The sequence below is a fragment of the Microtus ochrogaster genome, unplaced genomic scaffold (genome assembly GCF_000317375.1).
Source record: "Microtus ochrogaster isolate Prairie Vole_2 unplaced genomic scaffold, MicOch1.0 UNK38, whole genome shotgun sequence".
Lineage (NCBI taxonomy): Eukaryota > Metazoa > Chordata > Mammalia > Rodentia > Cricetidae > Microtus > Microtus ochrogaster.
The window spans coordinates 365,496-373,248 of record NW_004949136.1 but is presented as its reverse complement, the minus strand read 5'-3'; positions in this window follow the sequence as shown (position 1 = coordinate 373,248).

Genomic DNA, 7,753 nt, shown 5'->3' with positions numbered 1-7,753 from the left:
GAGCCAGGGCAGGTGAGAGGATTCCTGCCTTCCTCCCTCCCCCCTGCACTCCCAATCCTCACCCCTATCCCTCACTCCAGCACTTTTAGAAGAAGGTCAGAAGGGAAGTGTGTCCACTGACCTGGGAGATGGCGAGAGGTCATCTTCCTCAGTGTCTCACCAGGTCTGTGCCACCTTCCCCCAGAGCTGCAGGTGGGATCCCAACTCACAGCGAAGCCATTTCTAAGAAAGCACAGCCAGGCTCGCAGCCCCAGCTGAGCTCCCATGCGCTCTGGAAAGTTGTCTGGGGTTCCCCTCCTGCCTGCATGTTCAGACTAAGGATGTGAGCTCCAAGCTGCTTGTCAGCTCCCTGAGTGTCCCAGATGCAGCTCCGGATAAGGCTCGAATTAAATTCGTGTGTTCCCCCCCTCTACCTGATCGATGCTGGGAGGCCATGGTCACATAAGGACCCTATGCGGGAGGGACACAAAGCACGCAACCCCACAGAGGACCTGCATGGCACACGGTAGGGCATTGCGCTCAGAGGACCTGGGGCTCTGTGTTTAAAGCTGGGGTCCCAAGCCAGCACCGCCAGGGGCGCCCTCACTTTTCTAACCAGCATCACCACGCTGCCATCTGTTGAGAGGCTGTGGAGTCGATCAGCTTCCAAAGCCTGGAGGTTACAAGTTCAGACCATATTGCCAGCCTTGTGGTCCCCACTAAAGCACACCAGGTTAGACCATTCATCTGCGGTGGCGTCTCCAGTCAGAGTATCCCTCTGTTGTGGTGTGTCCGACAGGTACTGCTGATTCCGTCCCTTCTGCCAGGCGGCCACTCCAGCTCTCGCAGAGCTGAGCAGATGGAGAGTTAAAGAGCAGCCGCAGCCCACGCTGTGGAGCAAGAGCTGGAGGCTGCTGGACAGCAGAGCAGGTGACCTGGAGGCTTAGGGACCGAACAGCAGCGAGGGACTGACAAGCGTCTTCAGAATGACCTCGGTCTCCAGACCAAGGCAAAGCCACTGCTTAAGGACAGAGGCGAGAAAATGGCCGAAGGACACAAAGCCTCCATGTGGGAGAGGGGCCGGTGACCAAGGCAGGGAGCCCAGTAGTTTGTGCTTCCAACGGTGAAATGGGAGAGGAAGCCCAGCCAGGAGAAATTAATTAAAGCATAACTTTGATGATATCGTTCTGTGCAAACAGATCCAAGGCCAGGGAGCCATGACGTGCTAGATAATTGCATTGGGGGCCATCGGAGAACTTGTAATTTAATGAAGGAACGACCAAGTGGGCATCAGGAAAGGTACCAAAAACCCAGTGCCAACACGGCAGGGGACATCCCAGAGCTGAGAGGAGCCAAGCAAGGAGAAAGAAATTGAATGCCAGATTCCTGAGGGAGACCCTGTCTTGTCACTCGGTAACTTGTTTGTAAAACAGTCAATGCAAACAAGCGCCGTCGTCCCCAAACAATGTTCCTCCCTTAATCTCCTCCTGACAAAATGTTTGTGCTCTGTTCCACACCATCAGCTCGCTGGTTCTTCTTCAGGTTGTCATGGAAGTGAAGCCCTTTACAAGGCCATCATTGCTGTCGCAGTGGGGGTTGTAGTCAAGAAGGCTTTGCAGGCGTGTCTCGTAGCGGCATCTCATAGGGCCACCCTATAAAAACTAGGGAGGCTTGACTTTAGAATCCATGCGCTAATGTTTCATTCATTCAAACAGTTCTGAGCATTTCTAAATCCCTGATATTGTTAAGCTCCAGGTCTGGCCGCTGGTAGCCATCCTTAGATGGCTGTTAGCCTGGCAGAAGGCTCTGAGAGCATCAAGGCAGCAGCCTTAAGCTCGGGCTCAGTGTTAGCCCTAGAGAGCTGCCCCTGTGAGAGAGGAAGGTTGAGGAACCTCAAGAAGCCCCACACAGGCCAAGGAAATACTAGCTGTCACATCACAGGGACATCTGTCCCCATGGCTGAGGCAAATGACAGCCTTGAGGGTCCACTGGGGTCCAGAATGAGTGCTGATCAGGAGACCGTGTCTCTGACAGCAACAATGCAGATGTCAGGCTCTGAATGCAAGCAGCGGCCTGGGAAGAGGGCAGTCAGGTCAAACAGACAGCATGGTGAGGGATCTGAACTTGGGGTGCAGGGGGACGGTCAGGGGAATAGAGCTGAGAGTGCTCAAGGTATCAGCCCAGACCTCAGACTTACGACTAACTGTTGGTCTACAGTAGATTCCAGTCATCAAAAGAGAAGCAAATGAGAACAAGGTTTGGCCTGCACCTTTGGCTCCCAGGTTCACACTGGGCAAAGCCAAGCCCATCAGAGACAAGCATGTTGCTTCACACCAGCAGGACCCAGAGACACCGAGTGCCGGTGCCCAGGCCCCACCCCGGTGCCTTCCCTGCTCTCCTGAACCTAGCATGGGAAGAACCTTCTGATCTCTCTGCTTTCCCTCCATCAACTGGAAGCCAGCAGGGAAAAGCCATGGACCCAGACACTGCCTCCTCCTTCTGCTGTGTCCCACAGTACCCAACTCTAGTGTCTCCTGGTTCCCTTGCAGCTCATCGGAATGCTCCAGTTCCCCAACAACCCAGCCTACACGTGAAAGCAAATGGCTCCAAGGATGTGTCTGCTTTCTCTTAGATCCAACAGTTCTGCTTGGCCTGGTCACCTCCCTGCCAGCTTCCACCCCCCTCAGATGGCAGCCATGCATGTCCCTCTGTGGCCCCTGGGCCAGCACCTACCCCACAAAGATGCACTGGGCTTGCATAAAAACCTAGAGTCTCATAGGAAAGAGGATCACAGAAAGAACAGTCAAGAACTCATCCCGGATGGGACTGGAGACATAAGGTTCCTCCTTCAACCTTTGGGCGAGGGTTCAGAAAACCACAGAGGAGTTTTTGGACACTTAAATTGAGGTCAGATTTACGGGAAAAGACCGGGGATGCACCCATATGGCCCAGAGCTTATAACCCCTTTGTTGACATTCTACCTGGTGTCCTGGGAAATTCTTAAGTAGCCCTTTTCCTAGAGGTCCATCTTCCTCCCATCTCACTTTCTCCTTTTGTTTGCACAATTTCCCCATGGAATTGTGGTCAGGAAATGCAGTCAGGTGCCCCGCTGTGGTGACACAGCCAATGACTAAGCAGAAGTCTTAAAGTGGCCCCATGTCATTATAATGAAGACCAAATCATATCACATTCCCCGAGGACACCACAGCCGCCCTAACATCCCAGGACGCGTCTCAGGTTCATAGTGATGTCCCTGTGAACGGATCCACAGCGTTGCCCCGAGCGTTGAGCAGAAGCACAGCCACACAGTCATGATCGGCATATCACACTGGCTAACACAGCTGTGATGTGCATCTGAGTCTCCTGTGCTGTCGTTTCTGCAGTCACTTCGGAACTCTTTCTACTTGTAAAGCAAAGTAGGTCCAATGCCAAATGCCCCGACATCATGCCACCAGCAGCCTCGTGCCTCTCTCTGCTGTGTCGAGACACACTGCAACCTGTGATGAGTCTGAGTCCTCTGGCATTGATACAGGCAGGGACCAAGGTGCCTGATTGCAGGCTTCTCTCAGTGGGCAATATACAATCTTGGGGAGGGGGGGGTCTGTGTTTATGCAGTTCTGAGCAGACTCTGATTTTTCTAAGGAACACAGTGGTTTTGATGATCCCTCACTCAGTAATGCTCCACTCTCTGGATCTCCTAGCATTTCTGCTACTTTGAATCCAAGAGGCTTCAAAGATAACCGCAAACAAGTTCTGCTGGAAGGATCAGCAAGCCCTCCATCCTCTGCCAGAGGCTACAGAGCCACTACTACCCTGAGTCGTCTTAGGTAGAGTAAGGGGATAAAATTTCTCTTCTGGAGAAAAGAGCCAGTACCACCTTAAGGACTTTAGCAAAGTCCCCATATTTAACTTTTAACCTGTGTTCATCAGTAAGACAGGCTGCCCCCTTGGCCGTACCTCAAAGCCAGAAGGGAGAGGATAGCAGCCTCCTCCACTGTGTGGCTGTTTTTGTGCTTCTCATGGCTCTGCCAAACTGTGGTCACGCCGCAGTAGAACCAGAGATGTGGCTGGGAGCACAAAGTGGGTTAGACATAAATCTGCCCTCCAGGATCCCGTGTGCTCTGAGGGGAAGCACTAGACATGCATACATAGTTGACAAAGAGTAAGTGCTAAGTGCTGGGAGAGAGAGCCAGGTGGAGTGCTCTCTCCGTCAGAGGAGGGCAAACGTGAGGACAAGCATGCTGCCTTGCTGCCAAACCCTTCCAGAAGCTTCTCGGCTCACTCATCCAGCAAAGGCTGAAGTCCCAATGACTTGGACTGTCCTCCTTCCTCTCCTTCCATGTCACATCTGTCTCCACACCCTGCTGCCTTTTTGCTGCTTCTCTGAGCTGCCAGGTTCCGACAAGAGGACCTTTGCTCATGCTGTTCCCTCCTCCCCTGGTGCTCCCAGGTCATCCTCCACTCCCACAGGTCCTCCTCAACATGGCTACTTTGAACATGCTGCTTAAAGTCTCCCCTCCTTCCAAGCATCTCTTCCTATTTCTGCCCCATTGCCTTTCCCCAAAGCATGTGTTACCAGACAAAACGTAATTTTCTTTTCTAATAGAATTCAAAGGCAGCAACAGCTTTATTCATTAGTGTTTCTCAGAGTCTGGGGTCTACAGAAATCATTAAACTAATGATTAATTCCTTTGATTGTTGGTTTCCCATCTCAAAGGCAGTCTTCCTGCTGCTGAGGTAAATGCTGACAAAAGCATCTCAAGGCAGTGCTCTGCTCAGTCATCATCACCGGAAGGGAGTCAGTGAGGGACCACCTAGAGCAGGCCGGCCTGTGGGCACGCCTGTGGAGGACTGTATTGGTGGTTAGTTATGGAAGGAAGACCTGCCCACTGTGGGCGACGCCCTTTCAGGGCATGGGCCTTGCAGAGAGTGACTGAAGACGGGCAGGCACACATCTGTTCTCTCTCTGCTTTACCTGTCGGTGTTATGTCACTGGTTATCTGAATTCCTGCCTTGACTTCTACAAAGCCACCTATGTTGTAAGTCAATAAGCCCGTTCTTCCCGAAGTTTCTTTGCTGTGGCATTTCCCACACGGGTTGGGAAGGGAACTAGGACAGGAGAAAGGTTTTGTTTGTTTGTTTGCTGCTCCTGCTTCAAGGGTATAGTCCATTTTAGGGTGGAACTCAAGGCCCCCAGGAAATAGAGAGAACAATGAAGATACGCTACTGTTCTGCTCCCCCTTCTGCTTACACAGTCCAGGATCCCAATCAGGGAGTGGGGTCACCCACAGGGGACAGCTCTTCCCAACTCAGTTCGTCCAAAATCTGACCGGCAATAAAGGTAATTCCCGAAAGGCATGCCCAGAGCCAGAGACCCAGCTTCTGGGCGATTCTAGATTTTGTCGGGTTGGTAGTTAACACTGACCCTCACACAGGCAGGAGGTGGTTTGCTGAGAACTCCAGGGCTATCCGCAGAGCCCAGTTCCATCACACCCTAGCTCTACCAGCCATCTGGACCACCACGCGCACACCCCTGCTCAGCCAGGGGCTGCAGCAGCTGAGGAAGTGGGCAGAACGGCCACACTTCCACACACTGAGCTGTGGCAGGGTGACCCTGAAGCACAGGCATTGCAGGGATATTTTTTTTGTTTTATTTTGCTTTAATTTATTTTATTTTTTGCTGTGTGTGTATGTGTTTGTGTTGTGCGTGTTTAGAGACCAGAGGTTGATATCAACTGTCTTTCTCAATATTCTCCTCTTTATCCTCTGAAGCAAGGTCTTTTTATGAACCCAGATCTTGCCAGTTCCAGCTAGTCTGCCTAGTCATCTTGCCTCAGGGATCTCCTGTCTGTGTCTCCTGATTTCAGGAACTGTAGACAGCCACCAAGCTCAGCCAGCATTTATGTAGGTGCTAGGTATCTGATCCACATGGTGCCTCCCCAGGTTATAGACTCATGTCTTTTATGCTTTGAGTTTCCCATGCCAAGACAATCTGACCGTGGACCATCTGACAGTATTCCTCCATGATTTCTCCCTCAAGGTCCCGGGTGTTCTGGGGCTGGAACACAAGAACACAGCCTCTCCTATTCACATCCCTGAGGACCCGCGGGGCATGGATACACGAGTAGGAAGTCTGGGGCCTTCTTAGGTGTCTTCCCACCCGCTTGGCCCTGCTGATGGACAGTTTGTACTGGGAGACTGGGCGGCTGCAGATACTTCCCTGGTTCCCCTGCAATCAGAGGCAAAGCTGCACTCACAGGGGAGGCCAAGGTGGGGCTTGTAGTGGGAGTTACGGGCCTCTTCCCACAGCCTGGCTCCCGGCCGCCTGGCTAGCTTATACCCCGAAATAACAACACGCAAATTGTATTCTTTTAAACACTGCCTGGCCCATTAGTTCTAGCTTCTTACTGGCTAATTCTCACATCTTGATTTCCCATTTCTATTTATGTGTGTAGCACTCCAAGGTGTGCTTACCGGGAAGATTCTAGCCTATGTCCATCCTAGGTTGGAGCTTCATCGCGTCTGCCCCAGATAGGAGAGCTATCGAGTCTGAGCTCACTTCCTTTTCCTCCCAGCATTCTGTTCTGTTTACTTCACCCACCTATATTCTAACCTATTAGGCCAAACAGTTTCTTTATTAATTAACCAATGACCTTTCTCCATCAGGGGCTGGCACCTAGGTCTGCTGTGTGTACAGCAACTGAACAGAATGTGACTCCTAGCACAGAATTTAGGGGGCTGGCTGATGAACATCAGAGGAAGAGCAAGGCAGCCACAGGTGGGGGAGGGGGCTAAGATGGATTCCTACAGCTATAGCTCCTTTCAAGTCTCACAGCAGGGTGCACAGCACACCACAGGCAAGAGCCACCCATGTTCTTCCTCTCTTTCAACCAGAAAGTGTCTTCTGTGTCTGGGGACAGTTCTGGTTGATCACCGTCAGGCTACCCCCCTCTCTTCAGCCCTCAGCACCTCCCAGGCCACTTCCAGCATGATGTAACCCAGTTTTCCCAGGGCATCTGGGGACAGCAAGCTTCCCAAGCAATAACACCTTTGTCACCAAGGAGAGGACAGCAAGGAGAAATCCAGCCGAGCAGCCTCCCCAAGCCAAGAACGTGTTTGTGTCGGTTCTGAATGGAAAAAATACACAGCGTGCATCTCGCCAAATGCCAGCACCTTCATTTTCTGATAACAAATGGCTGGTTAGAATCAATAACAGCTCCCTGCCGCTGTGTGGCACGCTGCATGAAGCCTGGGCAGCAGCCTGGCTCCCGCAGAACAGCTGCTCTGTCCATGTCCCCGCCAGCCTGGGGCTGACTGACTCTTAGCCAGGATGGACGCTACCACCGGCTTCATGCTCCATGCTTGGTTTCTCTTCCTACCAGCCGGTGTCTCGGACAATCACAAAGCCTGCTGTTCAAAATCAGATCTATCAAACTCGTGTTTTCCACTTAGAGGGAGCGTGCATTTGGGAGATAGGAAGGAAGGAGGGTCCCCATCGTGTAGGACAAATACAGCCTTATCTTCCCTGTAAACTTCAGCCTGGAGTTGAGGCCCTCATGCTGCAGCATTGGAACATATGCTGGGAGCAATGTAGCAGACATCATGGAATTCTGAACCTGACCTCTGGGTTTCAGTTGTGGCCTTTGCCAGGTGTGTAACGTCAGAAAAGTCATTTTGTGACTTGTGTTCTCAGCTCTAACGTGTGAGTTAAAATGACAGCTATTCTGTGGTATCTTCCATCATCACACATTTAATGGGGAGAGATGAGAAGATG